Source organism: Physeter macrocephalus, chromosome 5, assembly GCF_002837175.3.
Source record: "Physeter macrocephalus isolate SW-GA chromosome 5, ASM283717v5, whole genome shotgun sequence".
NCBI classification, from domain to species: domain Eukaryota; kingdom Metazoa; phylum Chordata; class Mammalia; order Artiodactyla; family Physeteridae; genus Physeter; species Physeter macrocephalus.
In genome coordinates this window covers 62723743-62737776 of record NC_041218.1, presented here as the reverse complement: position 1 = coordinate 62737776, position 14034 = coordinate 62723743, and the positions used below count along the sequence as shown (strand labels likewise).

Here is a 14034-nt window from a genome sequence, read left to right as displayed (position 1 = left end):
CTTAAAAAAAAGAAAGGACTAAATAATGCATTCCAGAAAATATACAGTCAAAAAGCAGATAAAAACTAAATAATATAACAGAATTATCTAAAAGAACTTAAGAAAACAATAAAAACTATAAAAGAACAGGACCTCCCTGGTGGCACAGTGGTTAAGAATCCGCCTGCCAATGCAGGGGACATGGGTTTGAGCCCTGGTCCAGGAAGATCCCACATGCCGCGGACCATCTAAGCCCATGCGCCAAAACTACTGAGCCTAAGCTCTAGAGCCTGCGAGCCACAGCTGCTGAGCCTGCACACCACAACTACTGAAGCCCGCGTGCCTAGATCCTGTGCTCCACAGCAAGAGAAGCCAGCGCAATGAGAAGCCCGCGCACCACAACGAAGAGTAGCCCCCGCTTGCCGCAACTAGAGAAAGCCTGTGCATGCAGCAACGAAGACCCAACGTGGCCAAAAATGAATAAATAAATAAATTAAATAAAAAGACCGACAATATTTAAAAAAACTATAAAGAACGGCATGTATTAGAATTAGGAAACTCAGAATTTAGAAGGCTAAACATCAGTTGGGGATAGATATGATTCAAAACTGAGCTTAAGTCACTTTAAGGGCTGGTCTGTTTCCAGTTTACCCTTCCTTACTCATAAAGTGTGTCCCTTTTGGGTCCCAATTGAGATTTATACATCCCCTCTTCCCTGCATGGCTAAGAACTCCAATTTCCCTCCAGTCCTTTGAAACTATCAAAAGTTTTGCTCAAATTCTCATCTTTTCAGCTACTGTTCTCATATAGGCAGATATCTCAAGGCTGAAAGCAATGCCACGTACCAGGCTCTGGGATTCCCTTATTTTCTGGATAAAATCCCCATAAATCCTCACTGCCTGAGTGAGGATTCTTCAAATACCTTCATATTGTTCTGAAACATCCTAGTCCACCATTGTCAGAAACAGAATTTGGGAAATAAAGTTGACAAAGGAGGAGAAAGAAAAAAGGAAAAAAAAGGATTCGAAAGAAAAAGAATATGGAAGACAGGAAAAGAAGATCCAACATAAGTATAATTTATGTTGGAGGAGGAAAATAAAAGCAATAAAACAAAACAAATACAAAAATCCATAATGCAAGATTTTCTAAAATTAAAAAAAATCGAACATCTATAATGAAAGAGCACACCATCCATGGTCCATTGGAAAATGAACCCAGAATTGTCAACACTAATACGTAACTCTGGTAAGACTGGACAACAAAGAAAAAACTCTTTGGATGTTCAGGCACAAAGATCAAGTCACTTATAAAGGAAAAATAAAATCATATATTCATCAGATTGATCCACAGCATAGGACAGTAGGGAAACATATTTAAGATAACCAAGGAAAGAAAATATCAAACAGTGATTTTTATACATACCCAAACTTGCTTTTAAGTATAAAAGTTACAGAAAAACAAAGCAGTTGTGAACATGCACGAACTCATGGAAGGTTGCTCCTTGAGAAGTCTACCTAGAAAACAATCTTCAGACAACCAATAGGTCATAGGAGATGCTTCAGCTAAGTGTCAGGCACATAATAACTTGCCAATAAATGTTACTTTAACAAATGGATAGATATATGGGTACATGGGTTAAAGAATAAACTTAGGTATTTCAGGATATACCTGGTAGGGAAAAGGAAAGGGTCATCCATATTACTAGTTACCAGAGAGCAAGGAATATGAAGTCAAAGAATCTTAGTTCTGAGAAAATTTTTTTAGATCAAGGTGAATAAACCGTGTCAAAGATTTGCCCAAGATGCACAAATGGACCATGGATGAGCCAGGAAATAGATCCAGAGTTTTCTGATGCTTAGTGTAGTTCTCTTTAAAAACTCATGCACGAGGACTTCCCTGGTGGTCCAGTGGCTAAGACTCTGTGCTCCCAATGTAGGGGGCCTGGGTTTTATCTCTGGTCAGGGATCTAGATCCCACATGCTGCACTAAGAGTTCACATGCTGCAACTAAAAAATCCCACATGCTGCACTAAGAGTTCACATGCTGCAACTAAAAAATCCCACATGCTACAACTAAAAGATCGCTTGTGCTGCAACTAAGACCGGGTGGAGCCAAATAAATAAATAAAGTAAAAACTCATTCACTGACAAAGTGTAACCTTTAAATAGCATTATTCATTTTTCCCCCAAAATAAACTAGTCCTGTTTTCTGTATCACATAGTAAAATGATAACTGAAAACTGGGCCACAGCTTTTTTTTCATCAACTTCAAAAATTTACAACAACAATTTATTTATTATAGAAAAATTAGGGAAAAATTCACTTACAATCTCATCATCTTTACCTTTTATTTTCTTGAGCATTGCATGATTTCACGTCATTTAACATCATAGTGTAACTTTTGTCTGTCCCTAATTTATTCTACCTTTATATTTGGTTGATATAAATCTTAAACTTGCCAAGCTGATTAGTTACAGCTCCTTGGTACCTCTTGAAACCTGAAGGCAGTATCATCAGATGGGGTTTTCATTGGGTGGGGAAAAAGAGGAAATGAGAGTGGGAGAGAACTGCTGTGTGCTGAGGAGAAAGTAGCCATGAGTAAGTAAATTGGAGGTAAATATGTTTGGCCTTATAGATCAGGCCTCTCTCTTCCCCAAAGCCACATCCAGTTTTGGCATCTCCATATGGTATTGCCGTGGTCCAACAGAGCTAGGGGGCCGCATTCATAGCAATGCCTAAGAGACATGGTGACCGGAGGCACTACGTAGCAGAGGGCAGACCCAGGTGTTGCATATATGATGCAAAAGCAAGTAAGATCACATCTAGGAGAGCTTCTGCTGACAGAGCAGATTTTCACATTTTGTTATGTCAAATATATCCCCAATCCTAAGTAAACCTTGGGGAGGAAATAAAAACTTTCTTGATTTTGTGATGGAGAGATAGGGGCCAAAGATATTTAGTTTGAATATTAATGTGTATTGTGTATCTAGTTATTGAACTAGTACAAATGGATTAGTCTCAGATAGTTCATAGAATTAACTTAAAATTTTACTAATAGCAATAAGTTTCTGATAGTAGACTGCTTGGATTCAATTCCCAGCTCTGTCACTAGCCACCGAGTCATTTAAGAAAGCTATTTCAGGCTTCCCTGGTGGTGCAGTGGTTGAGAGTCCGCCTGCTGATGCAGGGGACACAGGTTCGTGCCCCAGTCCAGGAAGATCACACATGCCGCGGAGTGGCTAGGCCTGTGAGCCATGGCCGCTGAGCCTGCATGTCCGGAGCCTGTGTTCCGCAACGGGAGAGGCCCGCGTACCGCAAAAAAAAAAAAAAAAAAAAAAGAAAGCTATTTCACCTCTCTAAGCCTCAGTTTTCTCATAAAATGTGAAAAGATAATAGTACCTAACTCATAGGGTTGTTGTGAGAACATCATGAAATAATGCATAAACATCACTGTAGTACAGACATTGGCATCTATTAATCCTTTTGTAAATGTTAGCTGCATTACTGTTAGTATCACTTCTAGGGGTCTAAAAAAGTGGTGAGTACCATCATAGAACATCTGACTAGTTTTTAATATAGCCACACCAAAAGGAGTGTTTTTACACTAGAGAGGAAGTCATACCCATACACACCCCCACACACTCACTGAGTATGGTGTAAATTACTTGTGATAATAATCATGATCTTTTCTCCAAACCAGGAGTTAGCAAACTCCAGCCCACCATCTGTTTTTGTATGGCCCACAGCTTAAGAATGGTTCTTGCATTTTTAAATAGTTGGGGTGAAAAAAAAATTAGAGATAATAAATCTTGGCAGGATAAGACCAGGATATCATTTATCAAGAAATAGAATACAATTTTTGTTAAAAGCAGAAATTTCCCTACGGAGGATAGGGTCTTTCTATAGGAAATCTATATTGCAGTGACTAAGAATCTATAATGTAGTGGTTAAGAGCTCTGGGACCAAATTGCTCCACAAGCTTCAGTTTTCTTCTCTGTAAAATGGGAATATTAAGAACACTGTAGACATAGAATACAAACTTATAGTTACCAAAGGGGAAAGGCAGGAAAGGATAAATTAGGAATTTGGAATTAATAGATACACACTACTACATATAAAATAGATTTTTAAAAAAAACACCCACCTTGAAGGGATATAACAATCAAATTAAGTAATGTATGCACATTGCTTAACATACATTTTGACAGTTATGCCTTCAACAAATGTTAGCTGCTGTGGCTGCTACTGTTGTTGGTATTATTATTACTACTACTACTACTATTATCTCAGGTGAGAGATGTAAAGACCCCAGTTCTCCCTGACCTTTGGCTTCCTGTGGTTATTTGTACAATGGGTTTCAACACTGTCTAATCCTTCAGGTGATGGTGGCTTTTCCTTCTGTTGCATCTCACTCCTCTGGGTGTTAAAGACCCTCTTTTTCCAGGGGTTTTTGAAAGGAAGAGTGTCCAACAAAAGACCAGTACCTCTTGGTACACTGGCGTCTCTTTGGTAAATTTTTGCACTGTCTTCTTGGCTCTTCATTCTGTCTTGGTATCTGATATATAATTATCATCATTATTATTGTTGTTGTTGTTATTTGATATCTTTGGCTCTTGACTCCACAGCCCAAAGTTCAGTCGTCTTCTACTCTACACCAGGCTCCCAGAACCCTTGCCTGAGTCTCATATGCCAGGGCTTATTTAATTGGGATCATAAAAGAGCTGGGTCATGGAGTGTAATAAATAAGCGTTTTGGAATTGGGCAGACCTGGGTTCAAATTCGTGTACCACTGCTTGCTAGTTTTATAACTTGGGTCCATTACAAGACCTGTGAGACAATTTCATACATGTAAAATGGATAAGTTAATGTTCATCTCAGTGTATTTTGAGGAGGATGAAAGAGGATAATGGATATGCCTGGTATAAAAAAACCCCTCAAATGTTAGTTTCCATCTATATTGTGTATATTTAAATTTGTGTGAGTTTAGATTTACATCTTTCCTTCCAGAGATATGCGTTACAGTGGTATCAAGTTTGTTTTACTGCCATGTTTGAATAGCAGAGATGATAGTTTTCTAGCTAATGTATATTGCTATTATGTAGGTGAGCCCCTGTTATCCCATTTTTCATTCCTCCTTAGGCAACTACTTTTCTTGGAACCATTTGTTTCTATGCACTTGACCTTGAGTCACTTTCTGATTTATTACTTAACATAACCATAAGCTTGTTTGATTACCTTTAATTAAGTTGTATCCATTCCTGACCATGGAAATTCCCTTGTGTCTGGGTCAGTGAAGTCCCACCTTTGCAGCTTTTAACAATTCAGTGAGCTTATTTTGCCCTTTGTAATAAATGTGGTACTTCTGTCTCCAAACTTCTCTTGGAAGAACCATCAATTAAAAATATGTTTTAGTGCAATGAGCATTTTAATAATAGTATCTATCTTTAAATATAGAAATGATTGATTCTTCAATTAGTAAAAAGCTCATTTATGTTGTACCCTTCAACTGACATGAAAATTTAAAAAATCAATGTATTAGATTTGTGGCTACAAGCCTCCATCTAGGTATTTACACTCCTATGGCATTGCTATATAATTTATAATTGATTAAACACGGTCTTCCTGATCATTCCTTAGGCCCTTGGTGAAAAATCAAATCTTCTCTCGTTATTGTTTGTGTAAAAAATCTGATTCAATTATATCACTGATTTCCAGCACCATTTAAATTTCTGAAAGTGTTCAGATAACAGGATTAGCAAGGTGGTGGCCCCCTGAAGAAGGGAGGGGCAGGTGACTAGGTGAGGAAAGGTAGAATCGTAGGTATTCATACACGCACACACACACTCATTGTTGAGAGTGGATAAAAGAAAGTCTTTGTCCTTCAAAGTTTCTAAATTCTGGGCCCTTTTATCCTCCAGGGAAGATAAACTGGCTTTTCTAAATTCTGGGCCCTTACTCAAAGGCAGTGTAATTCAGTTTTCAGAGAAATAGGAGATCTTTTGTGCCCAAGGACCTAAAGGAGAGGGGGGTAGGGTGTCCTGGGGATTAGTTGAGACCCAGGAAGTGCATAATGAAAACACCTTCTGTGAGTGAGTATTGTTTCACAACCCATGTGGTGGCCAGATAAGGAGGCCTGCCCATCCCTGTGTTCCTGGGGTCACTTCTAGGGGTAGAGGGATGTCTTCACCAGGCAGGAACCACATGAGGAGGGCCCCAGAAGTTTTATGCTTCCTTTGTAGGTTCTTCTATTGCACTGGTCCCTGTGACCTATCACAGTCTGGAATGTTCACCAGCAAACACCCTGGGAACTTGTGCTCACCAGGGACCACTGACAGCTCTGGTAGTCCTTCAACAAAGATTTATTGAGTACTTACTGTTTGCCAGGTTCTTGGTCTGGGGATAGACCTTTGAAAGGGGGAGGGTAAAACCTAAACAGATTCATAATCTCTCTCCTTCTTTCTTATGCTGAATTTTCTTTCTTTATAGAACTCAGAACACTGTTTATCTTCTGTTTATTGTCTGTTTTGCTCTATGAGAATGCAAGGCTCAAGAGAACTTTATCTTTTTTTTTTAATATTTATTTATTTGGTTGCACTGGGTCTTAGTCTTAGTTGTGGCAGGTGGGATCCTTAGTTGAGGCTCATGGGCTTCTTAGTTGTGGCTCATCTCCTTAGTTGTGGCTCGCCAGCTTCTTAGTTGTGGCATGTGAACTCTTAGTTGCAGCATGCATGTGGAATCTAGTTCCCTGACCAGGGATCGAACCTGGGCCCCTTGCGTTGGGAGCACAGGGTCTTATCCACCACACCACCAGGGAAGTCCCAGGAACTTTATCTTGTTTATTGCTGTTTCCCCAGTGTCTAGAACAGTGGCTGGCACATATTATGTATTTCACAAATATTTGCTGAAGGAATGATTGAATGAATCAATCCTATTGCTTTAGCCAACAAAAGTCAAGTAGCCTTGTATATTATTTTATCTTCTCTTTCTAAAGTACTCTTATGCTTTTATACCTAAAATATTGTGTTTTCAGCTGCTTCTCCAAAAACTGCTTATACTGCTGGATCATTTATAATCTGCAGAGCCGCAGTGAACATGTGAAGTAAGAAAGGAACACTGTGTACCTTGTAGAGTTTCTAGTATAGTAGAGCCTGTAGAGCCCATTCTTTTATGAGAGTCCTTTTATGAAAGATGTATGTAGTTTTATAATCTACTTAAATTTGTATATATAATTGAAGCAAAAAAAAAAAGTCTAATTTCTACATGAAAGGCAAACCCTTTTTTGGTTGTGTTTCTGTGTGATAGAAACAAGGAAGCAGTAGCCTCAGAAGCTTCCCAGCCACCTCTGCCCCACCACCACTGCTGTCATTCAGATTCTTCTTCCCCTGCCCTTGCCTGAGGGAGGGGAGGAAGGAAGGGCGAAGGAAGGACAAAGCAGAATTCCAGGAGGATTCTCTCGGCTGTCATCTTTGCCAGTGAAATTTAAGATGTATCATTTTCTATTTCTACAGAAGTTTTTGCTGATTTTCTAGTAAAGCCTTCATTGATGTGCCAAAAAAAAAAATTATGTAGACAACCCCAGTGACCACGTCTGTGACTTTTCTTTCATCAGATATCAATCACAGCCTTATTCAACTTAGCTAGCATGAACTTTTAATAAAATCTGTGTTAACAGGTTTCAAACATTTCATCACTTGGTGTTTACATATTGATTTTCTTTATAGTGTTCTTAAATCTTAATTTAAAAATGGGTGTTAACCCTTTTAACATGCTGCGTTTTCTTTCTTTTCCTTTCTTATAGACCTATCATTTTCTGTGTTTTGCTCATTGAATAGCCCTCTTGACTCTTGAGATATATAATGCTTTTCTATTTTACCCAACCTTTTTTTTCTTCTTGTAGTAGCCCCTTAAAAACTTTTTTGATATAATCTACCTCTTCCAGAAGGTCAATACAGCATTCCTGATGAAAGAATGACATTTTTAATGCTCAGTTAACATTTTTAATGCTCAAATTTCTCTTGACTTACTAATGAAGAGCTTTAATTGCTTTTCCTTTTTCAACTTCTTAGGTTTTTTGTATCAATAAAAAGTTAAAAAAAAAACTGGGGGTGATGGAATTTTATCATTATAAAGTATACATGTACCTGCATCCTCCCCTAATTTTTTTCTTTTAAGTATTGCCTTACTGTCTCATTTTCCTCTTCCTTATCTATGTGATTAATGGTGAATACTCACTGATCCTTCATTATATACGAAAACTAAGATAAGGACTGTACTTGCCCTATCTCTTTCGAGCCTCACCGCAGTCCTATGAGATAGGTAATATTCTTAGATTTATTTTTCAGATAAGAAAGCTGAGACTTGGAGAGCATCCCATCCAAAGTAGTAGAGTAGTTCTGGGAGGAGCTGAACTTTAAATCACTATGTATCTGACTCAAGACTCTATACTCTTAACCGGCATACTATAATGCTTCTATATGATTGATATCTGGGATAACTATCCCTTTCCAAGTCCATGGTTTCTTCCGTTTTCAATCCTGTCTTCACAGCAGTTTACATTGTCACAAAGGCAGCAAAACCTGGTGTTTCAGAGCAAGGCTCTGGAGCCAGATCAAGTGGATCCAAATCTAGGGCCATTACACACTAGCTGCATAATCCTGGGGAAACTAGCCTTTTGTGCCTCAGATTCCTAACCTGAAAGTAGGGAATAATTGTACCTACCTCATTAGGCTGTAATACTTAAATGAATCATTAATACACCTAGAATGTTTAGAACAGTCCCTGGTATATGGTAAATAGCTAATATTGTTGCTTATTATTTATTTATTTATTATTACTTATTAATTCAACACACATACATACTTATTGAGTGCTTTCCTCTGTTACTAATGCCAGGCATCATTAAATTCTGTATAGTGAGCGATTACCACAGAATCTTTCCTCAGGTGTCCAAATCTAGTGGTGGATCCTAAAAAATTGTGCTCACAAGGGGGGATAACCCATACTTAGAAAGATAGTCCAGATATTGGGCAGTCAATCTAAGTTCACTAAATTTGAGAGAAATTGGTTACGGAGTGGTAGAACGAGAATCTGTAACCAAGTGTGTAGATCTCCCAAACTAGTGCTTTCCCACTGGGCTAGATCATTTCCAGATAGCCAGCTAACCCCTAGCATTTCATATCCCCTTTTACAATTTGACTTTTCCGATCTCCCCGCATCAAGAGGTTATGTTTACTTCCTTTACCTTGAGTTTGGACTAGCCCCATGACATACATTGACCAATAGAATGTGGAGCAAATCATGCAGCATGACTTACAGGCTTAGACCTTAAAAGGCCTTGCAGAGTCCTTTTCTGCCCTCTTGGGATCTGGCCTCCATGTAAAGAAGCTGAGGCTAGGTTACTGAATGATGAGAGAGGGAGTAGAGAGAAAGAAACCCAGCCAGTCTCCTGCCATTCAGTCACCCCAGCTGGGGTGTCAGTCATGTGAGCGAAACCTGGCACCGTGAATCCTGTAGCTTTTGTTGAGCTGCCCCAGCCAATACCATGTGGAGCAGAGTTAAACTGCCCAAATTGCAGAATCACAAGCAAATAAATCAAATAAATGGTTGAGTTGTTTTGGAATGGTTTGTTTCATAGCAATAAATCCCTGGAACTTAAGAGGTCTTGAGCTTTCATTTCACTGTCTTGGAAGTCAGCCACCACATTTAAAGCTTGGATTAGATAATGGAATAGTGAGAGACCATGTGGAGATAGTTAAGTCCCGACGTTCTGATCATGCTGCCAAGGCCCCAGACATGAGGATGAAGCTACAACCTTAGAACTCCTAGGATAGCCTCGCCGCCAGCTGAATGCAGCCATATGAGGGAACCCCAGTGAGACCACCAGAAGGACCACCCAGACAACTCACAGATTCATGGTTGCTGTTTTAAGCCACTACATTTTGGGATAATTTATTACCATGCAGCAATAGGTAACTAAAACACCCACAATGCACCGTGACTCCCCAGAAGTGAGAGTACTGATGTCCTTGGCTTATAGTGTGTTTGGGGAATAATAGTTCCTACCTTTAACCAAGTAATCATGGTAACTGTAAAGCAGGTAATTTGGCAGATGAAAATTTCAGAGACGTGAAGTAACTTGCTCAAGGCCTCACAGGTAGCACGGTCACAGCAGAATGGCAAGGTGTAATGTGAATGCCTCATTTCAGGCGTTCTCCAGCTTTCTTCTCTCATTGGCAATGGTCTTCTAACTCGTCTCACCAACTTCCAGTCTCACGTCCTTCCAGTAGACCCAATCAGTTTTCACTGCTGAAGCCAGTGTTAGCAAATATCTGCAGTATCTCTGACTCACCCTTATTAACACCCCACTGTCTAAGGTAAAGTCCATGGCACACAAGGCCTCTCTTCTTGCTTCTCTAGCTGCATTTCTCAATACCTCCTTCCTTTACCTTTCTACCATGTGGAGTCACTTGCACAGCACAGATTTTAAACCCCATCTTGTGTTATCCCTCAGAGCCTGTGCACAAATTACTTTGCCAAGAATGCCCTCCTTGCCTCCCCACCTCCTGGTATATCCATTCACCTCCCAGGACTTGGCTCAAGCTCTACCTTGACTGGAAGCCTCATTCCCTGATCTTCCCTGGGCACAGATGACCACTCCTCACTTGTGCCCTCACGGAAACTTACACTTTCCTAGTAGAGCATTAGTAACACCTTGCCGTTTATAAGTCAGTTTTTATCAACCAGACTGTGAGCTTCTTAGTTTTTCATTCATCTAATGTCCTCAACATTTAGCCTGGACTGGTCCTTAATGAGAGAAGTGCCCCAGTAAAGGAGAGAAGTGAGACCCAGAAAGGATCAGGTCAAATTGTCATGGGCCTTGAATGTCATGCTGGTATGATCCAAGTGTCTGCCACCTGGATGTCTGCAAGTCCTCCCATTCTTCTAGGGCTACCCTTTCCTCTTAGGTCCAAATTTTCAAAGTGTCCAGCTCCCATTCCACATTGTATGAAAGCCCAACATCTCCTCCCTACAAATAGCTACAGAGCTTTAGGGAATGAGGAGTTGAGCCAGAAACTCCCAAGTCACTTAGTCACTTCTTGCTCCTATTTCCTGCTTGTGCTGACAGTGTCATTCTTCCTGTGACTACTGTCCACTTTCCACACTGCTTCACTGAAGAGTTCTGCTTCGATTCTTTTGTTCTCCCAAAGCAGCTTGAACACAAGGCTGTGGTGGTTGGAAGACTTTTTTTTTCCTAATTGCTTTTACAGTCTTGAATAGATAACATATTTACATAGTTTAAAAATCAAATAATATAAAAGGTACATAGTGAAAATTCTCACTCCTACCCCTGCCTTTGTCTGCCATATTTCCCCCCTTTCCCTGCCCCCAGTAGCTTTTTTTTTTTTTAAGCTTCTTTGGTGTTCCTCTAGGATTTACTGATGCAAATACAATAGAGTGAAAATACAGAAAGATTTTTTTCTCTGTTAAACATTGCTGGCAAAAGCTATGAAAGTATGCTGCCTGGACCTACTTTCAAGTCTGTGCTGTCTGTCATCTGCTCTCCATGGGGCCTTCCCCCCACCCAGAAAAGTCTTTTCTTTTCCATTTTTCCTACAGGACTGATTTTCCCAGTGACAATATTTTTTTGAATAAAAAATTGGGACACCTGGCCAGAGATGTGAGTTTTTGTAAAATATAGGACCAGATAGTAAGTTTGCTCTAGAAAATGTGGGATCAAGGTCTCTACAGTTATTCCAACCCTCATTAATTCCGAAGGCCTGGCCCTTTGTCTAGGATAGCAGACTTTTAGTGTCATTTATGGTGTAGCCAGGACTACAGCTCAGGAAAGAATTGAGAATGATTTAAACTTGGATATTAGCGATCATTGTCCTGACACGGGGGATAAATCACTAGCTACCCTTTTCTCCAGGGCTCTTGTCAGCTGCCATATGGCTGGGCCTCCCTCCCTCTGTTGAGACCCTCTCCTCTATCTTTTTCCTTTTTTTCCAAGTCCTGGAATGCTCACTGCTCTCTCCCTTTCCCAGGCTGCCCCTGAAAACTCCTACTTCCCTTTCAGTTTTATACATGGAGCAATTTAGTTTGGTGGAGAGGGGTCACATGTGAGGTACTCCTCTGGGAACTACCAGATTGATGGTGAGCCCTTGAGCAGCACTAATTTTAGCAATCAAGCCGTTCTATAATAATTTGCATATAGATAGGAAGGCGTCGGAGTGCCCCCTTGTTAATATTAATGAGATCAGGTTCTCACTGGATTTATCATCTAACAAACATCACACTTTGGGAGTTAGTGTAACTTATACACTCATTCCCTGTATAGTTTTATGGCAAAGACAATGAGTGTTCCCCCAGTGTTTCAGGTGTTCTCCTACATGACCCAGCCTCACTTGCAGTTAGGTTGGGCCATGTGACTTCTTCTGGCCAATGACCCATGAGCAGAAGTGGTGTGTGTCTCTTCTGGACTGAGGCAGCTAAGAGTCAGTGTACCCTCTCTATCCCTCCCTTCCCATCAGTGGAGGCCAATCATTCCAGATTGCATAGCTACAAGCTTCAGGAGGGCCAGCTGATCCACATTGGACTGTGATGTGAATGAAAAATAAGCATTTACTGTGATAAGCCACTGAGATTTTGGGATATTTTTATTAACATTTAATTGCATATCTATGCTACTTGAGCCAATATTTTTTGGAAATTAAAACCCAATACCTAAAATCTCAAAAACGATAGTGTGTTTGTGTGTGTGTGTATCTTGTCTGGGATATGCAGCTATGTCTCCACATTCTTCATGAATTACAGTTCGAAAACCTTTTTGATTGTTTATTTGTCTGAAGGTCCCATGTATGTATAAGTGAATTTTATTAAAGTATTCTAGTATCTCAATACTGCTGTTCTCAAAGCCAGCAAGAACTTTAAATATTCCATATAAGCTTATAATGTGTTGCCCTTTCATTTATTCCTAGTTCTGTACATTCAGGTACAGGTACAACTTCCTGCTTGGCCCCCTTCCAAATTTCCTTAGGTTTTCCCAGAAACAGTTATGTAAAATTCTGGTTGGAGGTTTGTTTTCTTAAAGTTTTTCAAGGTAAATTTAGCAGTCCTTCTCTGCTGTTAGGAAAGTGAGATTAATTTAGAAGCTTTCTACTTAGCAGCCTCTCCAAAGGCTCCTAATGACCAACGCAATTTTCTGTCATCAACACAGACAAATACCAGGTCCCATTCTGTTGCTCCCAATGCGTTTTCCTTTTCTGGGCTACTCAGGTGTTCTCTTACACAGGGCTAATTTCAACTGGAATTTTAGTCATACTTCCACGGCTGTCGCATAGCTGTTTTATTTAGTTTTCTAGGACTGCTTTAACAAAGTGCCACAAACTGAATGGCTTGAAAAACAGAAATTTATTGTCTCCTAACCTGGAGACTCACAGCCCAAGATCAAAGTGTCAGCAGGGCCATGCTCCCTCTGAAGGCACTAGGGAAGGATCTGTTCTAGACCTCTCTCCTAGCTTCAAGTAGTCCCTTGGCATGTGGCAGCTTAACTCCTGTCTTTACATGACTTTCTCCCTGTGTGCCTTTCTGTGTCCAGATTTTCCCCTTTTACTTGTCCTACTCTAATTGGAGTAGAAGTCTACCCTAGTCTAATATGATTTCATCTTAACTAATTATACTGCAACAACCCTTTTTCCAGGGAACATCGCATTCTGAGTAGGGAGTTAGAACTTCAATATATGCATTTAGGGGGACATAATTCAACCCATAGCAGTCATCATTGTTTGCAGTGTCAAACATGTAATCATAATGGTTAACAGCAAAGTCCTTACAGTCATACCTATTTGTGTTGGAATCCCATTTTCTGCCATTTGAACCTCAGTTTTTTTGTCTCTAAAACGGAAGCCTTAATCATTACCTTATAGGGTTGTTAATTAAAGACCATTCTGCTTCAATTTTGGCCACGAAGACCAAAATTTCATGGCTTCAAAAACCAAAACCAGGGCTTCCCTGGTGGCGCAGTGGTTGAGAGTCCGCCTGCCGATGCAGGGGACAC

The 14034-nt window shown here is 40.0% G+C and overlaps 1 long non-coding RNA gene across 1 annotated transcript in view; it reads left to right on the top strand.

Moving 5' to 3' along the window:
- LOC102983725 (uncharacterized) overlaps nucleotides 1–7860 on the top strand; it is a 26120-nt gene extending 18260 nt beyond the window's left edge. The window contains exon 3 of the long non-coding RNA XR_003679898.2: nucleotides 7281–7860. This is a non-coding gene — a long non-coding RNA (uncharacterized lncRNA). The remainder of the gene's footprint in view (nucleotides 1–7280) is intronic.
- The last annotated feature ends 6174 nt before the right edge of the window (nucleotides 7861–14034 follow it).